The sequence below is a fragment of the Symphalangus syndactylus genome, chromosome 11 (assembly GCF_028878055.3).
Source record: "Symphalangus syndactylus isolate Jambi chromosome 11, NHGRI_mSymSyn1-v2.1_pri, whole genome shotgun sequence".
NCBI lineage: Eukaryota > Metazoa > Chordata > Mammalia > Primates > Hylobatidae > Symphalangus > Symphalangus syndactylus.
In genome coordinates this window covers 45,400,171-45,411,458 of record NC_072433.2, presented here as the reverse complement: position 1 = coordinate 45,411,458, position 11,288 = coordinate 45,400,171, and the positions used below count along the sequence as shown (strand labels likewise).

At 47.2% G+C, this 11,288-nt stretch overlaps 1 long non-coding RNA gene across 1 annotated transcript; it reads right to left on the bottom strand.

Annotated features, from left to right (window-relative positions):
- Positions 1-662: 662 nt before the first annotated feature.
- LOC129457715 (uncharacterized) lies at positions 663-8,521 on the bottom strand. The gene is made up of 4 exons (XR_008649356.1): positions 8,424-8,521; positions 5,888-6,120; positions 1,122-1,339; positions 663-748 (listed from the first exon to the last, which is right to left on the bottom strand). It is a non-coding gene; the product is annotated as an uncharacterized lncRNA (long non-coding RNA).
- Between the last annotated feature and the right edge of the window lie 2,767 nt (positions 8,522-11,288).

Sequence of the window (11,288 nt, the reverse complement as noted above, 5' to 3'; positions counted from 1 at the left end):
AGTCTGGTTTTAGCTGGCATGATAAAAAAAAGTCCCCTCTGCTTTAACCTTTACAAGAAAAGTGGCTTTGAAACGACCTATTCACTTTCTGTTTTCTCTTTCTGCTTCCCTCAGCGCCTCTGTTTATAAGACCAAGTTCTGGGCCAGGTGCAGTGGCTCACACCTGTAATCCCAGCACTTTGGGAGGCCGAGGTGGCCGGATTACCTGAGGTCAGATGTTCAAGATCATCCTGGGTAATGTGGTGAAACCCCATCTCTACTAGCTGGGCGTGGTGGTGCATGCCTCTAATTCCAGCTACTCGGGAGTCTGAGGCAGGAGAATCGCTTGAACCCGGGAAGTGGAGGTTGCAGTGAGCTGAGATGGCGCCACTGCACTCCAGCCTAAGAGACAGAGTGAGACTCCATCTCAAAAAAAATAAAAATAAAAATAAATAAATAAAATAAAACCAAGCTCCTCTGCTCAGCTTATCAGAGTACTCATCTGTCTTATGAAATAAGTGTTGCCTGATTCTGGAATCACAAATAAAAGCCAATTAAGATCTTTAAACTAAATTTGTTGTAATTTTGTCTGTTGAACGAGGTTTGCCATGGAATTAACAGACGTCACCTTAAATTCAGGTCTTTTTCATACCTTGGACAAAACACACAGCTGAAGCAGGATGTCAGCTCACAAATGTTCATTTATTTCACTCCACAAAAATATACACTAGGCTGAGTCCTGGAGATTCAGTGCACACCTTCAAGGACCCTTTAGGAGAGTAGACAGATTTTGTGAATTAAAATGGCAATTAATAGGGCCTTCTCCCTATTAAACGTACTCATAACATTTTGCACCCAGTTTAGGAGGCTCCTGGGCCACCCCTAAAGCCCATCCGTGGAAGGATTCATGAACTTTTTGCTCTAAGAGTCTAAGAACTTAGGACCACCATGTTTCTTATCACTTCCATGGATCCTAGGGCAAGGGTGCTTCTTGGGAAGCCAGCAGCCAGGAGACTCCTCTTGCAAGAAGATCTTGGAACATCTCTTCTGGTCACAGAGATATTCCAAGTGGAACCAAAGACAAGTCGAGCACCTTTGTTTACAGCTGAATAAACTGGAAACCCAGAAAGGGGAAGTCTTACCCAAGGTCTACTTCCTCATCCACTTAGAGATCACAGTAACGATAGTCACAATTGCTGCCTCAGTGGAGTGCAGGGGAGTGGGAGTCACTCAAAGATCCTTCCAACACTCTGGCCTGGGCTTGATCATCCCTGTTCTCCAGAGTCAGAGAGGATGAGTGGCTTGTCAGGTCACATAGCAGGAAGCAGCCCAGCTTGGCACACAACTCAGTTCTGCGGAACTTCAAAGCAGGAGGCCAACAGTTAAGAGGGCTACAAAGGTGGCAGAGACAGTCTTTGCCCTCATGAAGCTGGTAATCTTATTGGCTCTGGGGATGGGGCATTAATATGTAAAGAAGTTAACATTTTGGCATAGGGGCAGTGGCTGATCCCTGTAATCCCAGCGCTTTGAGAGGCCGAAACAGGAGGATCACTTGAGGCCAGGAGTTCAAGACCAGTCTGGACAACATAGCGAGGCCCTGTTCCCTACAAAAATAAACAAATAAATAAAATAAAGAGTAAATAAAAAGTTAAAATATTTATTGAATGCTTACTCCTGGCCTGGAGAGATGCGCCCTGGGATAGAGCCCTGAGTCCTGAATCCATGCTGCCGGATTTTGCATTATCTTTGGCTCAGATGATAGTTGCTTTTGTTTTTTTGAGACAGAGTCTTACTCTGTTGCCCAGGCTGGAATGCAGTGGCACCATCTCGGCTCACTGCAACCTCTACCTCCCAGGTTCAAGTGCTTCTCATGCCTCGGACTCCCAAGTAGCTGGGATTACAGGCATGTGCCACCATGACCGGCTAGTTTTTGCAGTTTTAGTAGAGACAGGGTTTTGCCATGTTGCCCAGGCTGGTCTTGAACTCCTGGCCTCAAGTGATCCACCCACCTCGGCCTCCCAAAGTGCTGGGATTACAGGCATGCGCCACTGTGCCCGGCCTGAAATCACAGTTTTAATGCTGTGCACACTCAGGCTGCAGTTTATAGAGTTCTGGCAGGCAGAGAGCAGGTGTCCTAGTTTCCTCAATTTTGCACCAACCAAGGGCCTCTGTGACTCCCACCTGGAGCCCTGCTCTTCTCCTCCAGCCTGCACATAAGAGGCAGCTGTGCTGAGTCTTTCTGCCTTGGTGGGGAGGTGAGAACTGCACAGGGGGACAGGGAGCCTCTTAGGGGGTGGGAGGTCCTCTAATCAGCCTGCCATCAGTTATTGATCAGACCCCCGGGTCAGAACTTCTCCCTGGCCACGAGGCCTGGTTGACCTCTCCAGCCCAGTCTGTTTCTCCAGGGTCCTCTGTACCCCACTACCAATCCATATTTGCACCTGCCTGAACACACACGCAGTTGCCTCCTTCCTTGCGTTGTCCACACAGCTCCCTTGCCTGGAAGGCCCTGGCCATCCTGATCACCAGGCAGTGAGTTCCTGTCCTTCCTTCACAGGCTGCTCACGCTCCAGTTCCGCGAGGCCCTCCCTGACCTCCAGCCTAACTTTGATCTCTGCTGTTTTCAATGCCTCTGTTTCTGTCATTTCACTTGTCTTTCTCCTTCTTAGGGAGCCATATTCTTTCCTATGTCCCTGTCCTTTGCATGAGGCATAGTGTCCAGGACACACTCAAAAATACCAAAAAATGAAGGCACGCTCCTTCCCTTCTCTCCCTCTACACCCGGGCCTCATTTAATTATGCACAGACTCTGAGAGTTGGCAAGTATTCACTTCAATTCCTCACTTTACAGATGAGGAAACCAAGACCCAGAGAGAAAGTGACTTCCCTAAGGTCACAGGCTGTTGACAGAGTCCAGACTGAACCCAGGTTTCTTTCCTCCCTGTCTTGTGCCCTGTTCCCTTCCCCATGCTTCTCGGAGTAGCCTTTCTCTTGGGGAAATGATGATTTTATTTAGCCACAAGGACCCTGTGGTTGGATTAGGTTGTCCTCAAGAAAACAGAGGAGGCCTCCAAGAAAGACCTCTTTAATGGTGGAGGAGGAAGGAAGTGTAGAGTAAGAATTGCTACAAACTTTGGTTTCCTCCTGTGTAAAATTAGGAGCCTGATCCCTGTCCTGCAGCAGTGTTCTGAGGATATGTGTTGATGTAAGAGCCGAGGTTCTCATTCATGAAGAGCTTATATCACGTGTTTCTCTTGCTGGGGGAATATCGCCTCTTCAGTCAAGAGCTTTTATAATCTGGTCCAAATTACCTTTCCAGACTCATCTTATCCTATTCTAGCCCAACAGCTCACACTCCAGCCACATCTGACTCCTCCCCTGTCCTAACCATTTCCTACCCTTTCCTCCTCTGTACCTATTTCCTCAGCCTGGACTAGCCTTTCCTCTCAATCCAACCATTGCAACCCCGGTCCATTTCTGGGTCCAACTCAAAGACCACCTCCTCTGAGAAGTCTTGCCTGATAGCCCTCCTTTCTGTGTCTCTGACGGTTTGCTCACTCTTCTCCTTAGGCATGGCTTGGTCATTTCTATTTGGATAAATGTCCCTCTTCCTTTTACCCTGTGGGTTTCTTGAGAGCAGAGATCCTGTGCTGTCAATATCTGTGTTTCCTGCAGCCCTTAGGAAGCTCTAGTACAGAGCAGTTGCTCCATCCTGTCTGTGGTAAGCAAGAAATAAAGGGTTCCTGGGACAGAGTCAATGTGAAGAAAGATAACACCAGGCAGAGCCTTCAGGTGAAGCAGGAACATGGCTTCCAAGAACACTGATCATTGGTTTTGCAGAGCAAACCCCTAGCTGGCTCCTTTGTGTGCCTATTTTGGCCCAATTTTCACGTCAGCACGTTTCCACCATCCCCAAGCTGAAACTTCCCTCTGCCTCTCAGTGACTGACCCTTGTCTCTCCAGGTGTTTATTTTGCCTCCCAGGCTGAGGAGTTTAGACACTGCTCTTGCAACAGGGGACCCAGGCAGCTGTGTGACCTTGGCATGTGACTTTACATCTCTGAGCCTTGGTGCACCTCCTCTGCAAAACAGCAATTTAAAATAGCACCTGACTCCTGGGTTGCTGTGTTGATTAGATGAGCCAAGGCATGGGAGGTGCCTAGCCCAGTGCCTGACATGAAGTAAATACTCAATTAAAGATGGAAAAACCAAAAATAAACTCACTTAGTATGTGTTTCCCTCTGTGTTGCCAAAACCTGTTCCTGGACCCTTGCCACCCATCTTGCTGTTTGGCGAGTCTTGTTTGGGGCAATTTCCAGCTGCCCCCTGCCAGGAGTGCCCCTGATGGAAACCTGGGACCCAGGAAGGGGGAGGTGCTGGCATGACTGTGAATCCACAGTCACCAAGCTGCCCTTGCCCAGACTGTGGGTAAAACCTACATAAGTAACAGATCTACAAAGTATTAATTTTGTTTTGTTTTGTTTTGTTTGAGATGGAGTCTCACTCTGTCACCCAGGCTAGAGTGCAGTCGTGCGATCTCTGCTCACTGCAACCTCTACCTCCTGGGTTTAAGCGATTCTCCTGCTTCAGCCTCCTGAGTAGCTGAGATTACAGGCACATGCCACCACGCCAGGCTAATTTTTGTATTTTTATTAGAGACGCAGTTTCACTATGTTGGCCAGGCTAGTCTCAAACTCCTGACCTCAAGTAATCCACCTGCCTCGGCTCCCCAAAGTGCTGGGATTACAGGCACGAGCCACCGCGCCCAGCTTTTTTGCTTTTTAAAGATCTAATGTCACAAATGGGAAGACTTCTGCCTTCTGGGAGGCCCTCATGTGTGCCTGGCCCGGGATCAGTCCCATCCAGCAAGGGCATTGATGAAAAGTCTCAGGACATCTAACACAAAGTGTTGCTCCCTGGCACTTGTGGCTGCACCAGTATGAGGCTGATCTGCTGCTTGGCTCACCTCCCCAGAGCAGAGCTCCTTTCTGGCCCTCTCTAATCATGGCCCATTTCCAAGGAGAAAATGACAACAAAGTCCTAGGCAAAGCACTGGAGTCCTGGCCTTGGCCTTAACCTCCTGGGACTGATTGCATCCCTCTCTGGCTCTCCCGCCTGGAGGGCAATTCCCGCCTGCAGTGGAAAGCAGTAGCTGTGTGCAAGTCTTAAAATTCTCAGTGGCACACTTAGAAATCACAGAGGGAATTAGGTTTCATAAAACCATCTATTTAAGTGGCTCCAAATTAAGCCCCATTGTGATCTCTCTCTCTTTCTCTCTGGTTCTTTATATCCTGATTGTTCATGAGAGGCCCCACAGGACAGGTAAGAACCGCCCCCCTTTTGTTTTTTGAGACAGTCTCACTCTGTCGCCCAGGCTGGAGGGCAATGGCACAATCTCGGCTCACTGCAACCTCCACCTTCCAGGTTCAAGCAATTCTCATGCCTCAGCCTCCAGAGTAGCTGGGATTATAGGCATGCACCACCACACTCAGCTAATTTTTTGTATTAGAAAACTTTTTTTTTTTTTTCCTGATAAGCCAGCAGAAAGGCATTAGTCCTGGTAACTAATCAAGTCAGGAATTGCCGAGACGAGGGAGAAGGGGAGGTGCAGGGCCAAGGCTGGGACTATTAACACACATCTGGATTTTTGGAGGAATAGTTTATTACTCCTCCTCCTCCAACTCCTTCTATATTCAAGGATTTTCAAGCGGGAAAAGCTGAGGTCTTGGCCTTGGGTGACTTTCATAGCCAAATGACCTTAGCAATGGATTGGTTGATGCAGAACTTCTCATTGATGACTTTGTAAACCCTTGGTTAGCTCACTGCTGTCTTGCTGCTTCTCTGTGTCAGAATTAAGAAACTACTCTAGGTCTTTCAACAGAGGGAGTTTAACACAAGGAATTGCTTACATAGATGATGGAAGGATGAAAAGCTGAACAGGGGATAGTGAGGAACACAGGTTAGCACCAGCAGGAAGCTTCTTATTCCAAGGTTGAGGAGGTGATGCCCAGAAGCCAGTGTTGGTGGCAGCAGCTAGAACCATGGCAGGGCTGCCCGTGAGAGCTCGCCCCATGGAGGTGAGGGTTGTCTGTCAGGAGTCAGAGCCACAGAAGGGCTTGGAACCGTAGATGATACACAGCCACTGTGGAAGGTGCAGAGCAAGAGGGGGGAAATGGTTGATCCCCACATCTCACTCCACCGTACTCTGGTCTTGTACCAGTTTCTCCCAACACACAAAGCTATGTGAAAGCCACTTGGCAAGGGAACCTGGGAAACACAGCTTCCTGCAATATAGAGCAGAACAATGGAAAGGCAGGGAATAAGCTGGGAGCAAACAGTGGGCCATCTGTGTAACACGAGGCTGCTGGATGAAATGGCCGGGAAGTAAGAAAGCACTGCAGAGAGGAGCTGAGGGGGCCATGGCAGGCTGGATCCCATTGAAAGCCTTACAGCAGTGTTTCCCAATGTGTGGGATGCACTGGGCCACCTGAGCTGGCAAAAAGACCGGGCAGAGCATGAAGGAACAGTGTATCAGTAAGAAAGCTAGTCCATTTTCAATTCTCTTTCCCATCATCTGATGACATGAAGGAGAAAGTCTCTATTTGGTGCTAACCTGTCTTTAACATCACTCTAACATTTTCTAATTTCTTTTTTCTTTCTTTTTTTTTTTTTTTCTTTTTGAGACAGAGCTCTGTTGCCCAGGCTGGAGTGCAGTGGTGTGATGTAGGCTCACAGCAACCTGCAGCCTCCACCTCCTGGGTTCAAGCAATTCTCCTGCCTCAGCCTCCTAAGTAGCTGGGACTACAGGCATGCACCACCACTCCCAGCTAATTTTTGTACTTTTAGTAGAGATGGGGTTTCACCATGTTAGCCAGGCTGGTCTCAAACTCCTGACCTCAAGTGATCCACCAGCCTCGGCCTCCCAAAGTGCTGGGATTACAGGCGTGAGCAACCGTGTCTGGCCACGTTTTCTCATTTCTTTTTAACTCCAAAAGATAGCAAACCAGACAGGTGTGGTGGTTCATGCCTGTAATCTCAGCACTTTGGGAGGCCTATGCAGGAAGATTGCTTGAGTCCAGGAGTTCAAGACCAGCCTGAGCATCATAGTGATGACCCCATCTCTACAAAGAATAAAAAATTAGCTGGGCATAGTGGTGTGTGCTTGTAGTCTTAGCTACTTGGGAGGCTGAGGCGGGAGGATCCCTTGAGCCTGGGAGTTTGAGGTTGCAGTGAGCCATGACTGTACCACTGCACATTCCAGCCTGGATGACAGAGTGACACCCTGTCTAAAGAAAAAAGTGAGAAAACCTTAGGTTAAAGCCTTTGGCTGGTACTGGCATAATAGATGCTGCTGGTGCTGCCTAATCCCCTTCACCTAGTTGATACATTCACCTCCCAGCTGCTGTGAATGTTGGCAGCTAGCACTTTACAGCCACACCCTTCTTTTGGAAATTGCCTCACCTGGAAATAGGTGGGCGATTATACCATCATCCCGAGGGGAAGTATGCGGCAATGACTGATTGATGCAAGGCACAAAAGCCCAGCCCTTATGCCTTGAGGTGGTTCAACTCTGGTCCCATTCCTGTTCCAGAGCTTCAGCTGGCCCCACGCCTTTGCTTAGCCTCTTTCTGTTTCCCTCCCTCCTTCACCAGGAGTCCCCCATGTAAATCACTTGCACAAGAATCCCCACCTTATACTCAAGCCCTGGCTTGACTTCTAGAGAATCTAAGATAGCAGGCAACAGGAGCTAGCTGGGATTGTGTAACTTTAAAAATTATCCTTTTTAATATTTTTGCCTGTATTGATTTATGATAAGGTATAAAGGTTTTCCCTTTATAGTAGTGCTACTAAGTTTTGTGTAAGTGTAATATTATTTTTAATTTATATATATAATTAAATTACAAAGACCATGGGCAACATAGTGAGACCCATCTCTACAAAAATTAGCAGGGCATGGTGGCATGTGCCTGTAGTCCTAGCTACTTGGGAGGCTAAGGCAGGAGGATCCCTTGAGCCTGGGAAGTCAAGGCTGCAGTGAGCTAGGACTACACCACCACACTCCAGCCTAGGCAACAAAGTAAGACCCTGTCTCAAAAAAAAAAAAAAAAAAAAAAAGGCAGGGGTTGGTAGAAAAAAGAAAAAAGAAAAAATAATTACCTGGGCATGGTGGCATATGCCTATACTACACTACTTAGGTGGCTGAGCTGGGAGGATCCCTTGAGTCTCAGGAATTCGAGGCTGAAATGAGCTATGATTGCACCACTGCACTCCAGCCTGGGAAACAGAGCAAGTCTCTTTCTCTAATAATATATATGTTTTTTTATTTTTATATTTTAATTTATATATAAATATATATAGGTCGAGCTCTGTGGCTCATGCCTGTAATCCCAGCATTTTGGGAGGCCGAGGCAGGCAGGTCAGCTAGGTTAGGAGTTTGAGACCAACCTGTCCAACATGGTGAAACCCCGTCTCTACTAAAAATACAAAAATTAGCTGGGAGTACTGGTGCATGACTGTAATCCCAGCTACTTGGGAGGCTGAGGCAGGAGAATCGCTTGAACCTGGGAAGCGGAGGTTGCAGTGAGCCGAGATCTCGCCACTGCACTCCAGCCTGGATGACGGAGCGAGACTCCATCTAAAAATATATATATATATAAAATATTTTTATAATTTTTATAATACTTATTTTTATATTTTATAATATTTATTTTTATTCTATTTTTATGTTATTTATAATATGTATTTTTATAATATTTATATATATAATTTTATATAGGTAATAAAATAAAAATAAATAACTTTCTTTTTTTTGAGATGGAATCCCCCTCTGTCGCCCAGGCTGGAGTGCAGTGTCGCGATCTCACTGCAACCTCTGCCTCCCGATGTTGCCCACTGCAACCTCCGCCTCCCGAGTTCAAGCGATTCTTGTGCCTCAGCCTTCTGAGTAGCTGGGATTACAGGCACACGCCACATCTGGCTAATTTTTGTATTTTTAGTAGAGACAGGGTTTCACCATGTTGGCCAAGTTGGTCTCAAACTCCTAGCTTCAAGTGATCCACCCGTCTCAGTCACCCAAAGTGCTGGGATTACAGGTGAGTGCACCTGGCAGAAATGGACTATTAATACATTCAAAAACTTGGATGGACCTCAAAAGCATTATGCTAAGAAACCCACAAAACTAGGTGCTGTGTGATTCCTCTTCTATGAAACTTTAAAAAGGCAAAATTACAAGGACAGAAGGAAGATCAGCATTGCCAGGGGCTGGGAGGGGAGGGGAGTGACTGCCAAAGGGCACGGAGGACCTTTTTGGGAAACAGAAATATTCTATATAGTGTAATTGTAGTGGAGGCTATAGACTACATACATTTATCAAAATGTATCAAACTATACACTTGAAATGGTAAATTTTAATGTACATAAATTATACCTTATAAAGCTGATTCTTTTTTTTTTTTTTTGAGATGGAGTCTTGCTCTGTTGCCCAAGCTGGAGTGCAGTGGCATAATCTCAGCTCACTGCAACCTCTGCCTCCTGGGTTCAAGTGATTCTCCTGCCTCAGCCTTCTGAGTAGCTGGGACTACAGGCGCACGCCACCACACCCAGCTAATTTTTGTATTTTTAATAGAGACAGGGATTCACTATGTTGGCCAGGCTGGTCTCGAACTCCTGACCTCGTGATCCTCCTGCCTCGGCCTCCCATAGTGCTGGGATTACAGGCATGAGCCACCGCACCCGGCCATAAAGCTGGTTTTTAAAAAATAGAGGCAGAGCATGGTGGCTCACACCTGTAGCCCCAGCCACTTAGAAGGTTGGAGGATCACTTGAGCCCAGGAATTCCAGGCTGCTGTGAGCCATTGTCACACCACTGCACTCCAGCCTGGGTGACAGAGGGAGACCCTATCTTCAAAACAAAAAAAAAAGACATAAAATGAAATAATAGTACGGTTGCATGTGGGTATAGGAGAAATTGCGATGATGGTAGGGGGAAGAGCCCAAGTGGGAAGAATATTTCAGAGGGAGGTGCCAAGCCTTTACCGAGTAGGTAAAGTGGACTCCTGGAGCCCGCTCTAGGAATTGGGCAAGTTTGGTGGCTCGGGGCCGGTTGGGGTGAGTGGGGAGGAAGTGGAATGTGGCTCCTTGACACAGCCTCAGGCCTGATGCTTACGACAGATGCAGACCTCTAGGCAGAGTGGTGGGCAGAAGCCCAGCATGCCTCTCTCTCCTTCCCCCAGGGACCGGTTGAGGAGAAAGCAAGGACCCCCTGCCTCTGCATAGCAACACTTTTCCTGGTCTTTGGGTCCTTTTTTTTTTTTTTTTTTTCCTGAAAGAGACAGGGGCTCCCTCTCTCACCCAGGCTGGAGTGCAGTGGTACACTCATAGCTCACTGTAGCCTCAACCTCCTGGGCTCAAGTGATCTTCCTGTCTTGGCCTCCCAAAGCACTGGGATTACAGGCATGAGGAGCCACCACACCTAGCCAAGTTTCTTTCTTTCTTTTCTTTTTTTTTTTTTTTTTTTTTTTTAAAGCAAATATCCCTGGAAAAGAGGAAGAATGAAGAAAAAAGAGGGTATTGAGGAAGCTGGCAAAGAAAGAGCTTTCCCCAGCCTCCCTCTGAAGCAAGGTGGGGAGCAAGAAGAGTGCTTGGTGACAGAGGTGAGCTCCAAGAGGCCACTTCAGAGGACAGAATGGGCCCTGGAAGCCCCCAAGGGTACTCAGCCGGGAGCCTTTCCTCTCAGCCTTGGTCTTTCGGCTTCCAGGTCTCTCTAAGTCTCCCATCTTTGTCTCTGACTCTTTCTGAAGGAGGATCACGCTGAGCCAAGGTGGGATGCTGACATAAAGTCCTCACGGGAGCCAGCTCTGAGAGTCCCCTCAATGTTGACTTAGTATGAAGTCAGCTTGTCCAAACATCACCATGGACAGTACTTCATTAGATTAAATGACTTCTTTTTGCAAAGAAGAACCTGTACTAATATTTGCTTTGCATCTTGTAAAATCATACGGAAATAGGATAATGATGTTGAAAATAGAAAGAGTGAATTCCCAGAGAGAGTGTGGCTGAGATAGCTGTACTTTTCCAAGCAGCCCCTCCTCCCCCGTCCGCAGCCTCTCACTCTGAGCAGCCCCAGCCTCAGCCGAAGGCGACTGTCAGGCTCTGGAGTTTATTCAGATCATCACATGGAGAGTTTTTTAAATTTAGACTCAAACCACCTTTCCCTTGGTGGGTCAGGGGTCTGTTGTTTTTGTTGTTGTTTAAAAATTTGCTAAGAAATTCAAGAAAAGGGAGTAAACAGTTGTATGCTTGTAAAAAAAA